The sequence below is a fragment of the Branchiostoma floridae genome, chromosome 4, assembly GCF_000003815.2.
Source record: "Branchiostoma floridae strain S238N-H82 chromosome 4, Bfl_VNyyK, whole genome shotgun sequence".
In the NCBI taxonomy this organism is placed as follows: domain Eukaryota; kingdom Metazoa; phylum Chordata; class Leptocardii; order Amphioxiformes; family Branchiostomatidae; genus Branchiostoma; species Branchiostoma floridae.
Window position 1 is genome coordinate 20,515,078 of NC_049982.1, and position 15,456 is coordinate 20,530,533.

Below are 15,456 nucleotides of genomic sequence, written 5' to 3' on the forward strand. Positions count from 1 at the left end.
GGAGGGGGGTTGCTTGAAGACCAGTTGCTCAACCCCCTTATTTACCCCTGCCGTAGGGCCCATGTATCCCTGTAGTCAGGATGTTGTAGAAACATCAGGAAACAGGTTGTTGCCACATACCTGTCCCTAATCTGCAGGTTGAGATCACCTGGATTCCTGCCCACCTGTGTAATGTGGGTTGTCATAACAATGCTGTGGCTGTGCAAAAGATTTTGGCTCTCTGATGTTGTGAAGTGATAGTAGGAGTGAGGGAATAATGCACACATGTGACAAAAAATATCTGACCTGTTCATGCATTCAAGAACCTAATTCATGTTAAAATGGTTCTTTTCTTTTTAAATCTTTTTAAATCAAGTGGTAACAACAGTAATTCCTACATCCGGAGGGATGCCAGTACTGTTTCCACAGACTTCAGATCATTCAGGTATAAAGATTGATATCTAACGTCACCATTCAGTAACGTAAGATTTTACAGTTACACTTTGCAAATTATGTTTTCCCGATAGGGAAAAACATATTGCTTTTGCTAGTGTGTTTTATTTCTTCTTCATCTTCTGTCATGAGCCAATCAGAGCTTAGAACTGCCATGAACTAATTAGAACTTAGAATTGCACATTAGCTGTATGAATAAATATGGGCAACAGCAAAACCTGATTTTATTTTACTTGCATACAATACTAAAGGGCAAGCCTAATGGTATAGCATAATCATGTTAATGACTTGGTCCAAAAACCAAGTAGATGTGAGGTGTCTCTGTTTTGTACTCACACACAGTACTATAGGGCAAGCCTAATAATTAATTGTATAGTATTGTGTGCGAGTAGTTTGATGAAAGGCTACAGAGAAAACATTTTGAATTTGGTAAAATTTTTGCCTTTTTTTAGTTTTGATAATTTTGATAGAAAAAAAGAGTTTGATGTTCAGATTTTTCAGAAAAAAAAGCATTGTTTACTGTATAGAACAAAAAGGTTCTTTGTCTTGCTGGGTAGTGCAATTGAAATTCCTGCTAGCCACAGCCTATGCTGAGTAATGCTTATCACTAACTCCTTCTAATCTGCACCTGTCCAGTAGGGTGTACATCTGTCGATGCATAGTTACAGGTACCTGAAGGACTGTATACCTGTGTTAGTATGACCAGGTAAGGAAGGATGTGGCCTGTCCTCACCTTTATGGCTCCACTGGTCTGTCAAGACTTCCTGAACGCCAGCCAGGCTGTCTCAAGGACAAAGCAACTTCTCTTTCCCTGGGAATTTTTTTCAAACATCTTAACAAATCACTTTCCAGAGAGACTCTGTTAAAAACTAGATGAATATGACATTTTACTGTATTGGCTCTTAAAGACAATTTTGCATAAAACATTATACATTTGTGATTTACTGTAGCTGCTCTTAGGGATGATTCATTACAACGCTTGAACGTCTTGTTATACAATACGGCAATCTGCTTCAACTCTCACTTTCCACAGTATACAGTACCTCCTCCCAGATACTCTTAATTGCCATTTTTTTCCATTAGATAAAGACCAATTATCAGTTTACCTGAGGTTGTAGGTTTCTGTCCTGTTTTGTCTCATGGTTAGTTAAGCAGGAAGGGCTAATACCTGTGCCGACATACCGTAACAACAAAAGTGGCCCTGTGAGCAGTGTAGCTCACAAGGATGTTGTCCCACGGTCTTAACCTGAATGACTTCACAGGAAGCCCCGAACTGAGCCATGTGTCATACCATTACCAGCAAGGTACCATTACATGATTATTTTGATGGGAAGATATCTTATAAGACTTAAAGTGACAATGCTTGGTTTTATCCTGTGGCTTGTACAGATTGGCTCAGAAATTGCACACGACAGCATATCAACAGGTATTAGATCATTGTATGATGTCATGTTGTAGCAGACTAGCTGAAAAGGTCAAATGAAGAAGACCCCTTGGTATTTGTGAAGTATGGGCTGTGAAGTTAGTGATGAGTCGGTGATGACACTGTGAAGAGGTTGAGTTGGCGGATGTTTAGACACCACCAGTGTTGTTGTGCTGTGTTGTGTAGACATGCATTAGCAGAGACAACAGGAAAGTGTCATCAGCCTGGTTCTCATCGTTGGGAGGGCAGACAGGTAAGTAGGCTGCCATGCCATCCTGACTCACAACAAACTGGAACAAATACATACTTGTGCCTGGAATAGACACCTGTCCACCCCTAGATGTGGCATTTACCCCTTCCTGGAATGAAAACCTGCTTTTACCTCCTCACCTGCACTCGCTTGGAACAAACACCTGTTTTCACCTGGAAGTAATACCTGTCATAACCTATAACAACCTCCTGCCCTCACCTGTTGGATCAAGCACCAACCCTTACCTGGACCAAGTACCTGTCCTTACCAAGGGTAGGTTGCTACCCACACCTGCGACATGTAGCATTCTTCTTCACTGGATACCTCCCATTCAAATTTCTCCCATTTGTACGTACTTCAATTCTTTCCTGTTGTACCTTTGTAAATATAACGTACAAAAGGCTTCCATGGCCTGCACACGAACAGTTTAGGTGAGACCCATGTCTTTATTCTGTTTGGACACATGACTATATCCCTGTATGACATCACCAGTTTGCTTGAATACATATCATTTGTACAGTATATCCCAAGAAGAAGCCAGCAGCTTAGACATTGTTGACACAGTTACTGCTCGTGGTAAGTTGCCATTTCAACTTGTAAACAGGTTTTTTCTGTACATTTGAAAATACAGTTAACGTTACACAGAAAAAGGATCAAACAACTCCAGAGGTAACATGTTCCAAATCATAATTTCTGACAATTCCTTTTGAATTGCTTTGCAAGTGCATTTATACCTGTCACCTTGTATATAATTTTCTGAGATACAAGCAGTCATCCATAACATTAATTTCGGATTGCTGTGTCCATTCATGGTGTCTGTATGTAACTGTGTCAGCGAAACTGTAGGATACTAACATGCAAAGATACATGTACTGCCCCATGCTCCTTTAGTAAATTTTTCCAGCACCAGGTTGTGTTTTCTGTATTTAGAGTCTTTCCTGTATGTAAGTTAATAGCTGTTACCAGTGTTAGGGATTTCTCACATGTTCTATTATCATAGCAGCATGACTGGTTCTTGGAAGTTGGAAGGAAATATCATACAGTTGCAGGATGAAAACTAAACCAACAATCTTTTTTGACATGTAGCTTGCAGAGCTACATTTAGCAATTATGTTGTAGAAATCATGAAATTCATCACTCTATAACCTCAAAATATTGGACACTAGCTATTGGACACAGTCAATGTCAACATGCCTCTTTCATGTTTTTTGTTTGGAATATCCATTATATTTGGCGTGTACCAGTGTCAATGCCTGATTACAAACACAGGTCCCTCAAGGTCAACTGGGTACCTATGGGTCACAGTCATCAGTGTCACACTGTCACTCTTTTTTATCTTCAGCTCAGTTTTATGTGTTACTACTTTTGATAATTGTAAATGTTGAATTGCATAGATAAGAGACATTTCAGACATAACATTCTTAATTAGATTATATGTTTATATTTAACATCAGACAGGAGTTTTACTGTGTTTTCGAGGTCCACAAGATAAAAGGTACAGAATGGTGGGAATGTTATCCCCCTTTTGAGTTGTCCTGTGGCCATGAGTTGTTACCTACTTTGATGTGGGACTTCAAAGCATGGTGTTTTGAGCATGGCCAGCAGGGTGAGATATACTAAGTGGTTTAGGCATCAACAAGTCAACTTCTTGCTGCTTACTGTACTTTCGAGTATAACTCAATTTTGGTGAGTTTGTTTCCAGCTTTAAAAGCAAATGACTTTTCCAGTACCATCACGCACCTGTTTCATCTGTCGCCAACTGACTTTCAATAGTTATCAGACATTGGTCTGGGCACCTTTCTGGGCACCAGCCAGGATGGCTACATTAGCCCCATACACATCATTCCTGTAAGGCTATGGTATATTTGTTGTTGCACAAGTATCATACTGTTAAGTCAAAACTGTCAATGAACACCACTAAGTTAGGGGACAGGTATGGTGTGATCTAGGTGGACAGGTGCTCACTATAGACAAAAAATCGGAAGAAAGGTTGTAAGGGACCACCAAAATGTGGTCACATTTGCCAATTTATGTGGTCACTTGTAGTTATACAGGTTTGACTATATCTTGAAAGGGAGAGAAGAAAGTGAAATCAAAACATCTAGATGTGAACGAGGTGTCTCAATTGTTCTTGCCATTTGTGTCAGACTTTGTGAGGCCTGTGGGGTCTGGGAGTTTGGAATGACTTGAACTGCTGCAAGTCGTGCCATGTCTCAAGGCAATCTCAAGACATGTCAGCAGTGCAGGAGTGTTGTGTCTGGTGCAGACATGCCTGAGGAACAGACAGGATTGTCATGCTGTGTCACACTCACACCTCCCCACAGTACAGGCCTGGAGTTAGTCAGCACCTGTGCCTTCCATTTACTGTCAGAACCATCAAGGTACATGTTGGGATTGATCCCAGGTGGATTCAGCCTAGGCTCTCAGGTAAGGAGCAGAATGGCAAGCTCACTAATAGTATGTACTGTACTAATGGCCTAACATTTCTGTACTAAACAGTTTATTTTACTGCTTTCTGAAAGCAAGAGAAAGACTTATTATTAGAATGACTGTCAACATAACATAATGAGTAGTAGTATTTAGGGAAGGGTGTTGTCATTAGGCACATGTACTCCTGAGGTCACCTGATAGAAATCACATACCTGGGTCCATAGTTACAAAAAAATGCAAGAAAATGGGATCCAAAGGAAACTGGTTTACTACCAATATTCAGTACATTGTTCGCTGGTCATAACATGACCCCAAAATTATAACTAAGTGTTTTAACTTTAAGCCATGTACCCAGCTTGCACATGTAACTTTTGTCAAAATAGAATTAAGCTCTTGCCAGGTAGATTCATATATTTGTTGAAGACATTTTGTCAAACTCAAAGTTTATCACGCACAAATCCCATTCTGGATAGAGGTGACTCAAACTAATCACCATAAATTATTAGTTTTAATCAATTAGAAAAAAACTGAAGTAACAGTGATAGCATCAGTGCATGTTTGAGTGCAGCAGAAGGCTCAGCTCAAAGTTATCCTCAGAATCTATGGTATTGTTGTTATTTCTATTTTACTCTTTCAACACAATCTTTCTGCCTGTGTGCCTTTCTGTAACTGGTTTAGGTTGGCTGTGAAAGCCCTGCTTACGTCAGTGGGGTAAGCCTTGTTTACAGACCCGGCGCTGTTTGTCATGCAGTGTTCTATGGTTAGTCATGAGAACAGAGGCAGAGCAAACGTTAACGTTTGCCGAACGTGCTTGACGAGAAGGCTCAGCCAACTGGCGAAACTTGCAATTAGGTCCGCCTTGTTTACAACCTTGATACGTGTGCCTGCAATCTTGCAAGACGTCCATTTTGTGTGTAGCGACAAGACCATTCGCCATGCTCCATTGTACTCTACAGTGATGGTGAGATAACGCAGCACCACCAAATCGTGGCAACCGCTGTGCTCATTCCCAGCACAGCCTTGCGCTCCCAGTACTGCGCTCGTTGAGTGCAAACACGAGAGGGCCCTTGGCGGGTCAACAGGACGAGACCAGCACGACCTCGCCACGAACCGTTGGGCCCGTTTGTTGATCACTGATGTTTACTCTGTCAATTGAAAAGTCTGTCTAGGATGGTGCAGGCCAGTCCAACATCAGTTGTTGTGGATGGACCCATAGATGACACATTTCATTAGAACTGCAGAACCATTCCAAATGATCTGATTGAAATCTTTGAAACTGAAGGTTGCTTTACTGGGCCTGATCTTTTGAAGAAAGAGACTTTGAACGTGGCAGATTTGTAGAAGTCAGGAGTCATACATTTCCAAGGTCTCCAGTCCACACCATCAGGACTGCTTGCAACTAGCTCCCACCATGCAGACTGTAGACCAAGGTTTTGTGCTGGTGAGGTTCAAGATCACTTCAGGTGAGTCAACCAGCTTCAGGAGACAGGAGGGTTCTTGTCTGCTCTTAACATCACTTATTCACGTACAAGTACCCTTTTCACTTGTTCAGGACTTGTCATGGCAGTCCCTCTACCCTGTCTGTCATGTCCTACAATATGTTATCAATACAATGTTTTTAATACACTAATCTAAGATTGATACTGGGCATAATACATTTACAGTAAGTTTGGTTGCATATCTTTTGGTTCTGATTTAACTTTGAAAAGGACCCTTGGCAAAAGAATCAATGTTTCTCAGGTTATTTTCCAGTGGTTGTCAGTGTAGTGCATTGCAGCTTTGGTTTGACTGAGTGTCGGAAGTGGGGATGTCTCCTTTCCAAAGGCACTGCCCTGGTGAAACTGTGCAGGACTGCACTGGACAGTCTCACTGCCACCACGGGCAAGGTCATGACCAAGGTTACATGTGTTCCCTAGTGTTGGACTGTATAATGTCATAGCCAGACAGCTGTAATCTGTAAGGGAACATTTTATGGTCATGGTCAAGGTTTTCATGTTTTTCTTCCCTTAAAGAAGGGAATGTTTAGGTCTAATTTGCAAGTGATTTTGGAGGAAAATTCTTTGCCATTTTGTGGCTAAAGCATTTTTCACAGATAGCTTGGTTAAAAAAATTATTGTTATTTTTCCTCCAAACATCTGCTTGGAGATCAGCAAGGTGAGGGAGTGAGCCAGCTCTAGCCTATCAGACCATCTGTCCTGCGCCCCTACCCTGTTATCCTTGTTGGATTGGGGCAGGAAAGTGTGAAATGGAGAATTCATCAGGGCCCAGTTGGTAGGCCAGGTTATCTGTCACACTTGATAGGTGGATCTACTCCCACTGCTGGAGCCTGGCAGTAATAATGAAAGTCAGTGATGCTCAGGTGTAGCTTTAAACAATGTATGGGTAATCAGTGGCAGGGCGGGAGGGGAGGGAGGGGTTTTGTCACTCAACAGTAGCATTGAGTAGGAGTGAATAAAAGTAACTTTTTCAGAAAAATCAAGATGGGGCTAAATGATAAGAATCCATCATAGCTTTTCAAGAGCTTGCAAGATTTTGTTGTATGACTCTGAAACTGCACAATGCAATCCTGTTTTTTAATAATTTTTATGATGATAAATGCAGCACATTATAATATGGTCCTATTTTAAGGAAACCACATACATACACAGGGCAGCCATTCATTATTAAAGTGTACTGACATTTTCAGATAACAAATATGTTTATGAGCCTATAGATCATATGTGGACCATGAGAAGTCCAACATGCTACAAGGCGCCTTGACTGCATGGAAGTACAACATTTATACAAGGACGTGATATAATCACTACATGTATAACCATAGATCTAGGCACTGGGACACATTAATCAGCTCACCTGCTGAGTAAAGGCCCCCATGGGTTACCGTAACAATCCTGTCTTTATTGGGGTCAAACAAAAGTCATGATAATGAGAGGGGAACAAACATTAAGTAATCAATTGAAAACCGTGATTGACATTCACTTTGATTTTGGTGTAATGAAAGGAAGTTAACCCACACGTCTGTTGCAAACTGTTACATGATAAAAGACGTTCAATCAGTAGTTTGATACATGTAGATGAATAAAATCTTGATTATATCAAAGGCATTCTGAATTTGAACAAATATTAAAAGCTGTGCCTCATTTTTTTGCTTATTAGCTAAAAATGTGGACCTTTGAAGCTGCTAATGACTTTAGGCTGGCTTTAGTTAACTCTATTTTGTAAATCCATGTTTATTTGTTATGTACATGTACATGTCACATGCAGAGACTGCGTATTTTGTGTTAGGGCAGTTTTGTGTTGTCATACATAATACTGTACATAGAAAAAAGCATTTTCAGATTAATTGAAATGCAAATTAGATCCGACATGCCGCCCACTAAGTGAATTTGTGACTCCCATCTCCCACCTGAGGTACCAGGTATGAATTGGTAACGGAAAGAAGCAGGATAACTTGAGCCCCACTTCCATTCTAAGCTCTCCTCTCTACCATTTATCATGGTTACAGCTATATTAAGCTATGCATGTAATGTTACTATGATAAAGTGTACAGGTAGAGCTAGACAAAGCCGCAGAAATCCCATCTTACCTTCCTCTTTTGTAACCATATTGATTTTTCAGTCTATCTTACTCCTGGTAAAATGGAGTTCATTCATCTTCCTAAACTGAGATGAACCAATTTCTAACCATTCAGTTACAACAGTGTTGCTACCTTCCACCAGGTGCACGTAGGGCTGGAGTAAGGGTTTCATATGGTTGGTGGTGTTTGTTGGGAACTAGTGAAACAGTTAAAACAGATGAAAATGTGTACTTCTTGCCGACTTCTTGCAACCAGAGCCACACAAAAATTCATTTCTTATTCAGATACTGGGGACTAGAAATGGTATCAGTACAGCCTGGTTGATATAAATGGATGACTTGTTTACCACAAAGTCTACGATGATTGTCAATTGCACTAATTATTGTGCTTATTTTACAATGACATTGCGTATGGGTATTGCTTCATTATTGCATGCCTGCCAGACATGGCAGTTATAGAAGTTCATGATTTGTTATTACGAGGGTGCCCTTGATTAAACTTCGGTAAAGTCATCACGTCGTAAATTGAATTGATGCAAAAGTGTTTTGACAAATGATTATTACATAATTAATTTGCTGTGCACAGAGCTCATCAGAAAGGAGTTTGTTACAAATGAATTATCCTTTAATAAATGTTATGGTGGAAAAGCTCATCAGAAATTGCTTTATTAAAAAAGAATTACCCTGTAATAGATGTAACTACAGAAAGCTCATCAAAAATTGGTTTGTGATGAATGATGATAATACTATTTGTAATATATGTATATGTAATAGATGCAACTACAAAAACAATTACACCCCAACCTCATCACGATGTGTTTTGGTACAATGAAATTACCCTTTGATAAATGTAATGGAAGAAAAGCTCATCAAAAAGTAGTTTGTTAGTTACAAAATAATTACTCTGTAATCAGTGTAACCTGCAAGTAGAAAATCTCATCGGAAAATAGTTTGACACAAAAGTATTACATACTAGTAATAATAAAAATTAATGCAACTTTGGAAAATCTCATATGAAAAAGTGTTTTCTTTCATAATCAGTGCCTTTAGATGATGACTATAATTATGTTTGATGATGTTTGCTTGCAAATGTATATATACACAGGTACATGTATGAACATTATTTATGAATTCAAGGAAATGTAATTGTAATTATCAAAATATTGTAACACTGCAGTATACATGTAGCATCTATGAAGCAACAGAATGTTTCACTGGGTAGTTTGTTAACTATTATAATAGTAAACTTAATGTATAGCAAATCAATTTTTGAAGAGCTTGAGTTTGGAACTTGTGACATTAATTGAAAATTTATACATGTGAAATTAGTTGTACTGGACACTTACAATCTTTGGTTTTCGACACTGCAAAAGTTGATTAATCGATAGCGGAATTACCCTTTATCAAGCCGGATGGAGTTTATTGATTATGGCGCCAAACACTACCGGTGTTCATAAAAGAACTCTGTGTACTCAATAAGAGAAGATGTTTACTTAGTCTGATATCTAAGTGTCTTTTCTGGCTGGTGGCCAAAACAAGCTCATCTCAAGCTTTTAGCTGTACATTGACTGGGATCAGTGCACGTTTATTGGATACCTACTTATTGCAAATATTGCAAAGTAATACAAAAGTACCTTGTTACACCACTGCATTGTATATCTTCACAAACTTTTCAATAGATACAACTGCTATATAATGAGCTGTGTATCTACTTTTGAATAGGACAGCTGGTTCCTGTAGTTAAGTGTTTCTGTAGCACTGACGACCTTGAACTGCAGCCAACTTAAACTTAATCTACAATGTAGCTTCCAAATAGCATCAACACATGTCAGCCTCCCACCACTCATGTTACAGATAACAGACATCCTGCTGGAACAGACTGGGAGATAAAGTTTAAACACTGCAGACAATACCATGGACTTCTTGTGCTCCTAGACTTAATTTGGAATCTATCAACTGTATCTGCAAAGTTGCAAAAGAACTAGTGGTAGAATAAACTGTTTTTGGCAAAGTCATATGTATGTTTAAAGGATACATCAACCCAGGTAAGTGCAACCTGCATGCCATCAACATGGTAGGAAACAAACTTTTATTCTGTATAATGAAAGTTAATAGCAATGTCATGATCATGATCAGGGCTTATTGCAAAATGGTTATTGCAATTTGTTTGATATCTCTCATTCTCTGTTATTGTTTATTCAAATTGCTCGTTTGTAATCATAGGATTAAATTATTGGTTTCTCATCAACCAATGTATCAATTAAGCTGTCGGTAAATGTAAATCAATCAATCAGTTAATTAATTTTTACTAATTAATCATTATGAAACTGTCAACAGATGCTAGCTCTTCTCCATTGAGTCATTCTTTCATCTGTCCATCATTAATCACCCTCCTACCCTGCTGTTCTGGTATTCCTATCAGGAGCTATTAATAAAACATACAGCAGTCTGGAAGGGCTTTCAAGTGGATAGGCTAAGAATGATACTGTAGAATTCAATCTTTGTCTTTTTATATATTTTTTTCTGTCAGACAAGACAGACCAAATATTATGAAGCTGTATCAGTTATAAGATTACATGTGTAAGAGATCAGTCATACAAAAGACTCTTATGTCATGATATTTATGTTAATATTAACTTAATCATTCGAACATCAAAAGAGCTAACCATATTAGTTCAAAGGAAACAGCTGTGTATGAGGATCATAAGAACTTAAAGACTGACAGTTTTACCACAAGCCCTTTCTCTCGTGATAGGTGCTACCATAACCCTTTCTGTCTCAAAGGCTTCAGAGGTCTTTGGGTCAACTTCAACTAGCCTGGGGAAAATGGCCCTGTTGGGACTTTACAATCTGAGTATGCTGTGGTTCAAATGTAGCTAAGGTTTGATGCAGAAGTACATGTGCCACCTAAAGAGAGGACTTAAAGTTCATGGAAATAGGGAATCTTAACTTGGCTTCAAGTCAGCACCTTGTTAGCCTGGATACCAGACCCCAGATCCATCTCAAAAACATGATAGATATTTTTGAGATCGGGCTGGGGTCTGGTATCCAGACCAGCACCTTGTGGGATTAAAACAGCAAGACATATATTGATTATCCAACATTTCACAGATTCCTCACATATATTCTTGAGACCTAATCAGGGAAGATCATGATTGCTTGAGATGAGACAAAATCCTGTCCTATCAGCCAGATGCTATATTAAGCTATGGTGATTGGGTAGTAGTCTTTGGTTTAAACTTAAAACTTAAAGCAAATCAAACCAATACGGTTGTGTCTTGGACAGATGGACAGGCACACTGGGGACTGTAAGTCTTCAGATACTGTGCCCCAACACACTACACAGGCAAGTGGCTGTCAAGTTTTCTGCCGTTTAGTCTGTCTGCTAAGGTGCTTACAGGTTTCATCTCTAGCGGTTTGTGCTGAGTGCTTATTTTCTTGTTCCATGGAGAATGTGTAGCACGTCATGTCATTGTTAGCCTGACAAGCACAGTTCGTGTGGTCAGCACTAGTCAGGATATTTAAACAGATGAGGAATTTCCTGGCTGTCCTCAAACATCCTCCTTATAAAACAGTGGAACAGCAGTTCTTACAACATGACCTCTGACTGTTCCTAATCTTTACATGTGGCAGTAGGCTCCACTGCTCTCCCCACAGTGGGACTTCTGGGTACAGAGGGATGCGTTGGTCGGGAACCTGACCAAGCCAACAAGGGTATCTGCACATGTAAGATCCTATTGGGAGTTGATGTTAGATGGGCTTCAAACAAGTCAGGAAATATCATATCAGTGATGTATAGACAGCCAAGACAGATGAATGTACTTATGTGTAATACATGTATGTGTCTGCTCAGCTTGATGACTGTTTGTACCAGTTGACCAGTCCTAGTCTAGTGACTCCGAGTCTACCACAGTGACTGCTAGACAAGCTATGTTGGGCCCAAATGACTAAGCTATTGCCTATGTGTTGTCCATATGTTCTTCACATTAGTGGCCATTCTAAAGCTGCATGTAATGGCTATGTATGGTCCTGGTATTTCTCACATTAATGGCTGTTCCTACTCCTAGGCTAATGACTTTGTGTGGTCTTTACCTACCATCTGTCCTGTCAGGGGTCAGCACTGAAAACTACCCCAGGCTATTATTTGGAGTTCCACATGATCTCCATGACAACAGACTTCCAGCTGACCAATGGACTCTAACATGGGTCAGGACCTGTCCTGCTGGGAGGGTCAGGTATAGTTTCACATCCTCCCTTGCTTGGTAGTCCTCTGTAGCTCCTGCCTCCTGCTTCTGTCCTATTTCTTCCCTCGCAGCCAAGCTTGCCTATCCCCTCCAAGTCAGCACAGACCAAGGTAAGCAAAGGGTGTGTTTAGCAAATAACAGTATAATTATAGATAGCTGTTATCAATATCATCCAAACATTATTGTGTGAAAGCAAATATGCAGTAGTCTTATTTTTTGATGAGGGATTGCTACTACAATGGCTTGTTTTTCTTAAAGGTATCTGGAAGTAGTTTCCATTCATTTTCAGTCAAATATATTATGGGTTGGTTGTGAGATTCCTCGATAAATTGGGCCACATGTAGCTCTTTGTGTTGTTGTTTTTTGTTCATTATGAATGTAAACATTATCTTTTTCCTGTTCTGATTTCTCGTCTGCCTGTATTGTAGCTATTTTTGCTGCCATTTGCTGATAGTTGTAAGACAAAAGTAGAAGCACTTAAGAGCCCTGTTCCATCAAATTTTCTCTGCCGGAATTAACCATTTAACCTGGAATATAAGGCTCTACCCCCACCCATTTCTTCTATACTCACATGTACAAGTGGGCTTTCCTCAGTAAGTAAGTGGGCTTTACTTTATCTCACAAACAAAGCTGTCTCCATACTGGCTGCTAGGCTAGCTTTGATATCTGATAGTGGTGGTCCTGGTATTTGGTATAGGTTGGAGTGGATGTGCTCCCAGGGGGATGCAACTTCAGGATTGTATTTAAATCTGGCCGGTAAAACACTTTGAAATGCATCAGTCTGTAGTTGGGTATGATTTAGCATTGTGAGGCTGTGAGTTGACAGGGCCACACTGGTCAGGAAAGACATGAAGCCTACCAGCAGTGCTAAATCACCAGTCCTAGGGTAGCTGGGTATGTGGCCTTGGCCCTTTGGCCTCTTGACTAACTATGAAATATGGCATCAGTGTTCTTATAGAGGCTTTTCAACAAAGAACCATACAAAACAAGAATGACTTTGTTGGCCCACCTCCAATACATGGCATGTCCTACTGTTTCAGGGACCAGGAAAAATATGACATCATGATCAGAAAATGCTGGATGTGTACGTGTACATGTACCTGTATCTCAGATATATTTGTGAGTTAAACATTCTACTGTTGACATGAAAGTATATTACAGCATTCTTATCACAACCAGAGATAGAGTAGCATCACGTTATGTAATGATAGGATGGGCTTAACTCTATCCAGATTCCCTTCCTTTACAGGTTTGGACACTTAAAATTTTTGATGATACTGTAATTTCATGTATTTTTGGATAAGAAATAAAGAATAAAATTTCACGGAAAAAAAAGAAAAGAGGCTTCCCCTTGTTTATAGTTTGCTGTTGATACTATTTGATTAGTAGTAATACATTGGACACTCATGTCTGAAATGTTATGAAGCCATTATTGAGCACTGGATGTGTCTTATCTCTCCACAGGTTTCCTCCCAGGTTTCCCTTCTTCTTGTTCCTCATGTCTGTACGTTCTTGTCCTTTTAGTCATGCTACTATTGTACGGAACATCCTTTATTATACAGAAGAAAATCACATATTTTTGACAAAATTGTTTGTCAATTCAGATGAGCTAAGAAGACAAATTTTATACTTAGTTGTTGACCTGGTCTTTGAGCATTACATGTTTATGATTCTGAAACATTCTTGGCAAGGACTGGTTTTCCTTGTACCATGTATAAAGTACATGAGGGAGTCTGTACTCGAGCTATTTGCAACCATCTGGTCATGCAGTCTGTCCCCTTATAGTCAAAACAACAACACAGAATCTGATGTAAATATTTGGATTGTCAGCTATGTGGAGTGGGGGTTGTCAGCTTTGTGGGGTGAGGGTGGGAGGTGGGCATGTGAGGGATGTCTGTCAGTATGATAGTCAGCTCAGCACATGGTATGTGGAATACATCACAACACACCTGTGAATCTTTGAGGTGTGGTCTGGGATGTTTTCAAGTCTTGTCTGATCTGATGTCATCACATCCTTTTAAACACGATTGCATTGTTAGTACATGTGTACTAAGACCCTGTTCACATGAAAAAATTGCAAGTGAGTTAAACAAGGAATCCGATTGAAATTTTCTATCGGATTAAAAAAAATGTGTTCACATGAGTTTTATACAATCGGATTAAACTCAAACTTGCGACCGCGACCACACAATCGGATTAAACTCTTTACCGCGGCACGCGTCGTGTTTCCCAGAGGCGGCGGCAGGAAATTTCGTCTGGGGGGGCGAACTTTTACTGACAGAATTTTTCGGCACACGCTTACGTAGCGCCGGAGGCGCGACCACCCTAGGGGGGTCCGGGGGCATGCTCCCCCGGGAAAATTTGAAATCTAGACCCTCTAAAACGGCATTTCATGCGTTTTGACGGGCAAATTTTGCTGCCAGACTAAGCTAAGTTTGATGGCAATTCTGTTAGAAAGACACATGGTTTTAGCGAGGGCGATGCCCACAAAATATTTTCACGATTTCGAGTGCCGAAGGTGCGAGCTGTTGCAAGGTTGGTCTTTGGAAATTTCGAAATCTGCACCCTCTGAAACGACATTTTCTGTATTTTGAGGGACAAGTTTTGCTTCCAGACTATGCTAAATCTTATGCCATTTTTGTCAAAGAAAAAGATGTTTGAGGGCGATGACCTAAGCTACCACGCACAGATTTTCACCATGTCGTTGTGAGCGCCGGAGGCTAAAGTCATCGCTAGGGAGGTCCGGAGAAAATTTTAAAATCTTGACCGTCTGAAACGTCATTTCCTGAATTTCAGTGGCACATTCTGCTTGTAAACTAAGCTAAGTACGATAGTACAATTTCTATTGGTTTAAAAGATTTTTCAGAGCAACGCTCCCGCAACATATTGTCCTGCGTCGAAGACGCAGTCGTCACAAGGGAGGTCTGGCGAAATTTTGAAATCGGGACTCTCTGAAACGCCAATTTTCTTGCATTTTCAGGGGTAAACTATGCTGTTAGACTAGCTTGATTTTATGAAATTTCCATCATCAAAAAAATACACAAGGTTTCAGCTTGATTTTTTGGGGGGGCGACGCCCCCCCCAACATATTTTCCGGGGGG

The 15,456-nt window shown here is 40.0% G+C and overlaps 1 protein-coding gene across 4 annotated transcripts in view; it reads left to right on the forward strand.

Annotated features, from left to right (window-relative positions):
- LOC118413524 (leucine zipper putative tumor suppressor 2 homolog) overlaps positions 1–15,456 on the forward strand; it is a 53,443-nt gene that overhangs the window by 9,272 nt on the left and 28,715 nt on the right. Inside the window, exon 1 of one of the 4 annotated variants that reach the window (XM_035817036.1) lies at positions 5,436–5,998. The exons of 2 other annotated variants lie outside the window; for them this stretch is intronic. The gene's annotated coding sequence lies outside the window, so the exon portion shown is untranslated. Of the gene's footprint in view, positions 1–5,435; positions 5,999–12,367; positions 12,466–15,456 lie in introns of those variants that run through there. One more of the 4 variants, XM_035817035.1, reaches the window with a different exon arrangement.